Source organism: Dendropsophus ebraccatus, chromosome 15, assembly GCF_027789765.1.
Source record: "Dendropsophus ebraccatus isolate aDenEbr1 chromosome 15, aDenEbr1.pat, whole genome shotgun sequence".
NCBI classification, from domain to species: Eukaryota; Metazoa; Chordata; class Amphibia; order Anura; family Hylidae; genus Dendropsophus; species Dendropsophus ebraccatus.
In genome coordinates, this window is record NC_091468.1 from 64,092,417 (window position 1) to 64,101,653 (window position 9,237).

Below are 9,237 nucleotides of genomic sequence, written 5' to 3' on the forward strand. Positions count from 1 at the left end.
GCACTTGTTTACTGGGCCTATTACACGGCCCGATAATCGTTTAACAAGGGCTGCATGGACATTGTTACCAATGCCCTTGCAGCCCTTGCTTAAATGGTATACATTACCTATCCACGCTCCAGGGCTGCTCCTGCAGTCCGCTTCTCCCCGGGTCCTGCGAACTGTAACTTCAGAGCGGCCTGTCAGCTGACAGGTCGCTCAGCCAATCACAGGCCGCGGCGGTCCCGGCCTGTGATTGTCTGAGCGGCCTGTTAGCTCAGACAGGATACTCTGAAGCTAGAGCGCGCGGGACCCGGAGAGAAGCGGACTGCAGAAGCAGCCCTGGAGCGTGGATAGGTAATGTATATCGTCAGTCGCCGGCCGCGCACCGCTATTACATGTAGTGGTGCGCGGTCGGTGCCCGACAATTATAGGTTCTAATCTATATCAACTATCAGCCGATGACAACGATCATCGGCTGACCGTTGTCTTTATTACACGGAGCGATAATTGGCCGAATCGGGGCAATTATCGTTCTGTGTAATAGTACCCTTAGGTCACTCGTGTGCCGCAACTCTGGTGGGAGGTAGCGACCTCTTGTGACCGGAGGTATAATACACCCTCCGGCCACGAGTAACTGACAGGATCGGGAGCGATTGGTTCCCAGTCCGGTCAATCACAGCGCTGCTATTAACTGTATGCGCTCAATAGAACCTTATGAGTCTAGAAAATTTACTCGGATTTCCTGATCCGAAATCCAGGTAAGTTTCCCGGATGTGTGGAGGGAGACAAAATTGGAAGGGGGTGTCACCTTGCTCATGATACTGCTGTCTAGGGGTTAGAGGTTGGAACGCCAGGCAGCCATAAAGCAGCAGAGATACCAAGATATTTATGTTGTTAAGTAGATAGTTTCAATAATATTGAGAAACACAATAAAGAAGATTTCTCAAACATGGTGTAAAGTGAAACTGGCTCAGTTGCCCCTAGCAACCAATCAGATTCCACCTTTTATTCCTCACAGACTCTTTAAAAAATGAAAGGTGGAATCTGATTGGTTGCTAGGGGTAACTGAGCCAGTTTCACTTTACACCATGTTTGATAAATCTTCTCTGTTGTGTTGAGTGCTGGAATTCTCATATTATGTTGGAGTGATAATAGAGCTTGATGGAGTGCGGGATGTCCGATGTTTTAGTCTGGAGGGGAAGAGGGAGACAGAGAACGAAAAAAAAAATTTTATTGGGATTTGCTGCTGCTCTGGACAGTTCCTGACATGGACAGAAGTGGCAGCAAAGAGCACTGTGTCCGACTGGAAGGAATACACCACTTCCTGCAAGACGTACAGCAGCTGATACGTATGGGAAGACTTGAGATTTTTAAATAGAAGTAAATTTAAAAAAAAAAAAATTGCCCGAGTTCCCCTTTAGGGATCTGCAGCCAATACCTGCAGAGGTTTTGTGAGCTCGGTGCCTTTATGAGATAAAGCTGTTCAGGCTGCGTAAGGGGGGCATACACAATATTGGGTTTTAATCTCATGGCTGGTCACTGTATACACATACATATAACGTGTGTACAATGTTGCTGCTATAATATAAAGCACATGCAGGATCCCCTACCAAAGTAGTTAAAATTGATGTCAAAATCCTATTAGTTTGAAAAAAAATTCAAGATTGTATTAGATTAGACCAGCCCCTATGTAAAGGTTAGGTCAGCCGCGGACACTGCGTCCAAGTTGCTTTTTATTCTCTGTTTCTAGAGTTGCACAATAAGCATCACGTTTAGCATATTAGGTTACTATATACTGTGCAAGAAGACAGTGGGAAGTGAATCTACCAAAGTCTTGTAGGAAAAAATAGAGCCGAGGGCAAAGGATCGATAAGGCAGGTCACAGGAGCTAACTGTACTGTCACTGCTTATTTGTCTGGGTTCGGGTAGATTAACAATAACATATACAGAAAATTTCCTGAAGAACAATCAATACCTTTCCACAGAGGATTCTTAAAGGGGTACTCTGGCGAAAATCTTTTTCTTTCAAATCAACTGGTTTCAGAAAGTTATATGGATTTGTAATTCAATTCTATTTAAAAATCTCACAAAAAAAAATAATTTTTAATTTGTACTCCAGTAAAAAAAAATTTTGATATCAACTGGTGTCAAAGTTATACAGATTTGTAAATTACTTATATTGAAAAAAAAATCTCAGTACTTATCAGCAGCTGTATGTTCTGCAGGAAGTGGTGTATTCTTTCCAGTCTGATAGTGCTCTCTGCTGCCACCTCTGTCCATGTCAGGATCTGTCTAGAGTAGAAGCAAATCCCCATAGAAAATCTGGGACACTTATAGCAAGGGCAAAAGAATATATCTGTCCGTCCCATACCTTTCTTCGCATTTACGGTTCTCTGCCTCTCTTTGGCTTGTAGTGTCCAGCCAAACAGCCTTCCCTGTTGCCCTTTTTCTAGCCAATAGCTACGTGGGGGGGTGACAGGTCCTAGGAGCACACTGGCATCGCGAGAACAGCGTCTTCATTCGTTGGCTGGCTTACTCATGTGACCTCCAAAGTATAAGAACTTGACTTTTTGTGCTCATCATCAGATGCCATCTTAAAGGTAACCAGGGAAAGATCCAGGAGTAGGGACAGTGAGGATTTAGCTGATTGTAGGCAGGAAAGACCCTAAAAGCCCTTGTGAGGGCTATATATGTACAGCTATACAACTATACATGCAACTATAGCACAGCATTTATCTGCAGATAATCAGCAAATCAACCGGCTACTAGCACATCAGCACAGGAAAAAACAGCTGCTGCTTACTGTGAAGATTAGACTGCAGTGTATCTACTTCCCCCTTCAGTGTACGTGTTGCAGGTAGTAGATAGATTTTGTAGTAGGGACAGTGAGGATTTTAGAAGATTGTAGGCAGGAGAGACCATAAAAGCCCTTACCAGGACTACTACACAGCACAGACAGCATATAGCTGCTTCCTCCATTAAGAGCAGCATATCAGATAGTGACACAGATAGGCAGATTAGAATTATCTTGCATAGACTTGATTCGGACTATTTTGTCAGTTAGTAATTGCCGTAGTAGTTGATTGCCCTCTGCGCCTCACTGGAAGCAGTAAAACACCTGGCGCCTGTTGGCACACATAAATGTTGAGATATAGTATATACGCCTGTGTAGGCATAGTTGAACCCCCCCCCCAAAAAAAAAAACAACTAAAGTGTAGGGTTTTTTTGTGCTCTGCTCCTCATTGAAAGCAGTAAAACACCTGCCACCTGTCGCCATATATTGTGTTTGGAGGGCATTGTTGAGAACTTGTGATAGTGGTGTAATGCTGCAACTTTGGCATGTTACATGCACCCAGGCATGCTTCCCCAGCTGTCCCAGTTGCATTTCAGAGGTGTTTGCATCATTTTCTGAGTTGTCATTGTGCACTTGGAACCTAAATTCAACCACTTGGAGGTCACCAAGAAACAAAGCATTTTTCTCTCATAGATTTTAATGGGGTTCGATATTTGATCAAATTGTCGAACATCGCGGTCCGTTCAATTTGAATTTCCCGTATTCGAATATTTCCCTTCTCGCTCATCTCTACTAAACAACATACTGTAGCTCATGGGCTGCATCATTTCTGCAATTCCCATACAAGTCAATGGAAGATACCCAACTGGACTGGCGCCATTTATTACTATACTGAACTCCCCCACTAGTGGGCAGTACTCATGTATATAACCTTACAATTTATTTCAGTACTGAAGAAGTTAAAATATCTGGAAACCATTCAGCTGACGGCTTAAGCTAGCTATAAATTTCCCTTCCTTTGATTACAATGTTTAGTTTTTTCTCTGTGACTTTCCTCTATGACTAGCATTCACGTTACTAAATATCAAGTTCCAAGCAATAGATCTCATTTCCCAGCTCCTGGGGTCTATTTATTATTTCGCCGCCTCCGTTAATGACAGTCAACCAATTCCACCAAATTAGCTTGCTGGACACTGCCGTGATTAAAGTTGAAATGGTAACTGTGTGACATTTTAATAAAATTTAAGCAAAAGACAGAATAGTGCTTACTGTGAAGTATTTACCCCCCGCCGCAGAAGCCATTTCCAAGTACCTCCTAATAACACAAATTTTCTCTATTGCAAATATTTAAAGTGCTCATGCGGCGCTTACGAGATTTCCTATTTGGATTGCGCATTAACCCTGCTGATCCTGGCACTCGGTTAAAAGACCGTCTTTTCACTAAGGCAAAAGGGTTTCCTCATTACTCAAATCAATTGATTTTATCCTTTGACCCATATAAAATCTTAATAGGCTGAAGTCAGGGACAGCACAGGCTAATACCCGCAAACACGGGCAATTTATACCTACTGACTTCTTTTTGTTGTTGTTTTTTTGTTTTGTTTTTTTTTTAAATATTTCTGCCACGTGTGTGTGTGTGTATAATTTTTTTATTATTAATTTTTTTTTAATAAATAAATTTTATATATATATATATATATGTATTTACACTGGTGTATTTCAAGCTAAATTTATCCAAAGTGGCCTATTATATGAAGCCACATTATATGACCTTAATGTAGGAGTTACTTACTCTTACAACTGCAGATTTTAACATATCCTGGCAGCGTATATTGCGTGCAACTTTTTATATAAATAAATAAATCTACTACATACATACAAAAAAAAAACATCTATTGTTACACAGACAGAAAAGGATGTTAAAGTGTAACAGTCATTTAAAACAACTTTGCAGAAATCAATAGTACAAGTGATTTTAAGAAACTCTGTAATAGGTTTTATTAGGGAAAAGAGTTTCCTTCTGTACTCAAAAAGCTGTTTTCCAGCCTCCCCTCCTAACTTCTTATCTGTTCATTATCAGGCAAAGTTGTCTTCATTACTGAGAAGCAAAGTGAAGACGAGTTTGCTGTGTCCATTATAACCTATAAAGGGTGGAGGGGCCAAGGGGGTGAATGAGCAATAAGAGCAGACAAGCAGCTGTACAGTTTGGAGACTGTCTGGGCACATAAAATGCTGGATTTTCAGGTCAGAAAGCTCAGGGCTGGTCTGGGAACTTGGTGAGGTAAGATTGCAGGATGTTGTGCTGTGCTGGCTCCTATAAACAGGCTGTTTCTATGCTTTCCCTGCTTCCTCATCCCCTCGACCCCTCCCCCCTCCATATTATAAAGGACACAGCAAACCTACAGGAGGAAAGACTTAAAGCACTCATCCAAAACAACTATACGAAAATAGTATTTGTGCATAACATGATAATAAAAGAAGTGAGAAGCCATGAGCTACTTTGAACCATATAGCCATATAGCGGAGTAGGGGAAGACATTTCCGTTCAGGCCTGTTCTAAGAGAGTAGGCTCACAATGGCTTCTCCTGTTCTCTTAGAGCATGTGAGAGATATCTCCCGGATTCAGGAATAAGACAAAAAAAAGCGTCAAAGACTCTCCAGCTCCTTTGCAAAAATTTTTTATTATATCATGTAGGAAACCAACGCGTTTCAGGCTAATTTGCACTTATTCATGGTTCTGATAGAAAAATATTTTTTAAATGTAATACTTCCAGCACGCCGCAGCATCCGGTTATCTCTGTCCCTCATGTGAATTTATATAATGTGAGACCGTGGAGCTGGAGAACAGCCAATCATATATAAAACATGAATTTCTTCCAGAACCATGAATAAGAGCAAGTTATCCCGAAACGTGTTGGTTTTCTACATGATTATTATTATTATTATTATTTTTATACAGGAGGTTATTTTAAAGGAGTTGTACAGTTTTTCTATTGCATTTTAGTTCCTTGGCCACACCTCCATGACACTTCAGGGAGTAAGTAAAAAGCATTTTGTGATGTTCTTGAGTCTGAGAATGATGTTACCATCAGGGACGTTACTACCTGCGTAGCAGCCATAGCAGCTGCTGCAGGGCCCACCACATCAGGGGGCCTATCCCTGCAATACGCTGGGCCTCCTGGGCTAGCATCATACTACCAAGGCAGATGCCCACCATGGGGGACACTATGTACTGGGTGGGGGGTAGGATACTAAGGGAGATGCCTATTTTGGGGGACACTATCTACAGGGGCATACCGGGGGAAATGCCTACCATGGGGGACACTAGGGGAGATGTCTAGCATGGGGGCACTATATACCGGGGGGGGGGGGGGGGGGGGGGGGAACCAGGGGAGATTCCTAACATATGCTATCTACTGGGCAGAGGGTTAACAAACGGGGGGATTACCTACAGTGGGATCAGGGGAGAGGAGGGGGGCCCAATCAAAAGTTTGCTATGGGGCCCAACCCTTTCTAGTTGTGCCCATGGTTGCCATAAAGGCTTGTACTTGTTCTGCAATATTGCTTAGTGGTACATGTTAATGCACATGAATGCCAGGACCCAAGGTTCCCCATCAGAATAAAGTCTGGGCCAGGGTTTGTATCAATTTAAGCCACTTGATCTGGGATATGTTTTTTTGTAATTTTTGGGTAGGGCCAAAAACACATTTTGAGCCCTATCAGTACCACCGTAGGGACGTCACGACCTAAGGGTACATCATAGGTCCTTAAGGAGTTAAAGGGGTATTCCAGTAAAACTCTTTTTCTTTCAAATCAACTGGTTTCAGAAAGTTAAATAAATTGTAATTACTTCCATTTAAAAATCTCCAGTCTTCCAGTACTTATCAGCTGCTGTATGTCCTGCAGGAAGTGGTATTTTCCTTCCAATCTGACACAGCGCTCTCTGCTGCCATCTCTGTCTGTGACAGGAACTGTCCAAAAGCAAGAAAGGTGTTTTTTTTATGGGGATTTGCTGTCGGTTCCTGTCAAGGACAGAGGTGGCAGCAGAGAGCACTGTGTCAAGAATACACTACTTCCTGCAGTACATACAGCAGCTGATAAGTACTGGAAGACAGGAGATTTAATTAAAAGAAAATTGCCAGAGTACTCCTTTTAAGTCGTTTCAATTTAGTAGGTCCTTGGGGGTTAAGACATCGATCAATAATCTCGAAAAACAGGGGGAAAGAAACCTTTCCCTATGCCAACACCCATTTAGCCTTCTAGCTGCCCCTCTAACCTCCAGCACATTCTTCCTTATAATAGGAGCTGGGTAATGTATTTCTATGTGCTGTGAATAGGAACACAACCTATTCATTTATTGTTATCTATAGTTATGCACACACTCCGGCAGAGGTGAGAAGTATTAGGAGTTAATTAAACATTTGGATGTGATTATTATTATTATAATTATTGCCTCCAGCTAGTGTGTATGTCCTATTAAATTGTTATGATACAGAACGGTTAAAGAGACAGTAGCAGCAAAACATTTGTGTACATCATTATGCTATATTACTATTGCCGCCATTTTGACTGTGTGATCACGTTATAGGAAAACGTTCCTGCTGTCATAGATTCCTGGGTATGTGGACGGTGAGAACGCTGTTTTGCGGAAAAAAACGAAAACCCGACCGTCCCGTCACACTAGAGGCTGTGTTTTAGACTAGAAAACCCATCAAAAAAATTGCAGTTTCCATAATAAATCTGCCGGTTGTTTTGGGTTCTAAAGGACACACCCACAGCCCGCCCACTTGGCCAAATGAAAGGTTTGGCAGATTTTGTTGTAAACCTTTAGTAAAAAAAAAAAAAAAAAAAAAGATAATTTGCTGCCGGGAACACGTTTGTAAATCAGCCCCAGTGCCTGATCGTGTAAACATAGGGAAGGATTTATGAAAAATGACATACTCGTACGCTAGTCTTAAATTATGCCCATTTAACCAACACATTTAAAGATTGTCTAGTCTATGTTTGATTTGTGCCAATGTGTGCGTACACTCTTAGGCTATGTTCACACTACGTAGGTTCCGTAGTAATCATGGCCGTTGTTACCGTTTTCTACGGTACGTGTGTAGTGCTGCCATCTGAGGAATCCCGGCCGGAGTGTATACACATAGGGGGAGATTTATCAAACATGGTGTAAAGTGAAACTGGCTCAGTTGCCCCTAGCAACCAATCAGATTCCATCTTTCATTTTCCAAAGAGTCTGTGAGGAATGAAAGGTGTAATCTGATTGGTTGCCAGGGGCAACTGAGCCAGTTTCACTTTACACCATGTTTGATAAATCTCCCCCCCAAGTATACACTCCGTCTGGGATCCCTAGCGGTACCGCAAGAAACTGACATGTCAGTTTTCTGCGGCCGCTATTCATTGAATAGCGCCCGCAGAAAACCCTGTCGGTGTACGCAATGGAGCATGCAGCTCCCGCCGCACACTCCATTCTGCCCAGTGGGGAATTCTGAAGTGGGCGTACACGGATGCACCCACATCAGAATTCAGCGGGGGGGCGCTAAAGATAATGCAGTACCGGCTGGGATAATCTTATCTGACACCTGCCATTCTGTGACCCGGCCGGGTCACAGAACGGCCGGCGTCATACGATATCTGAACATAGCCTTAGGGCCCTATTCCACGGGACGATTATCGTTCAGATTATCGTTAAGTCATTCAAATCTAAGCGATAATCAGTTGGTTGAATAGCAGTTAACGATTAACAACCGATTGAGAAGTCGTTCATCGCTTAATAAGACCTGGACCTATTTTTATTGTTGTTCATTCGCAAATCGTTTGCATTGAATAAGACGTCATTCGGTCGTTCTCAGTAGTGACGAACGCAATAGCAATGACAAGACCACCGCAAGAACGATCATAAGTAACGATTATCGTTCCATGTAAATGGGTGAACGATTTCAGGTCTTTCGCAATAGCGGTCGTTTGAGATCGTTTATCGCTAACGATTATGCAAACGATAATTGTCCCATGGAATAGGGCCCTTAGGCTGTGTTCACACAATGTATTAATTCAATTAAAAACGGTTGTTTTTATCGCTTCTCGGCCTTTTGGCTAAAATCAAGTGTAGTATCTGTTCTTCTCAGTTTAATATCTGATACGTCCCCTATCTGGGGATTAGAGATGAGCGAACCTGGAGCATGCTGGAGTCGATCCGAACCCGAACGTTCGGCATTTGATTAGCGGTGGCTGCTGAAGTTGGATAAAGCCCTAAGGCTATGTGGAAATCATGGATATAGTCATTGGCTGTATCCATGTTTTCCAGACAACCTTAGAGCTTTATCCAAGTTCAGCAGCCCCAGCTAATCAAATACCGAACGATCAGATCGACTCGAACCCGAACCCGGTTCGCTCATCTCTACTGGGGATCATAGATTAAATGGATTTATAGAACAGGGAGATGGAAAAAGAGCTTCTTC

At 42.6% G+C, this 9,237-nt stretch overlaps 1 pseudogene; it reads left to right on the plus strand.

Annotated features, from left to right (window-relative positions):
- The first annotated feature begins 8,852 nt into the window (after window positions 1–8,852).
- On the plus strand, window positions 8,853–8,955 carry LOC138774607 (U2 spliceosomal RNA; annotated as a pseudogene).
- Window positions 8,956–9,237: the final 282 nt, after the last annotated feature.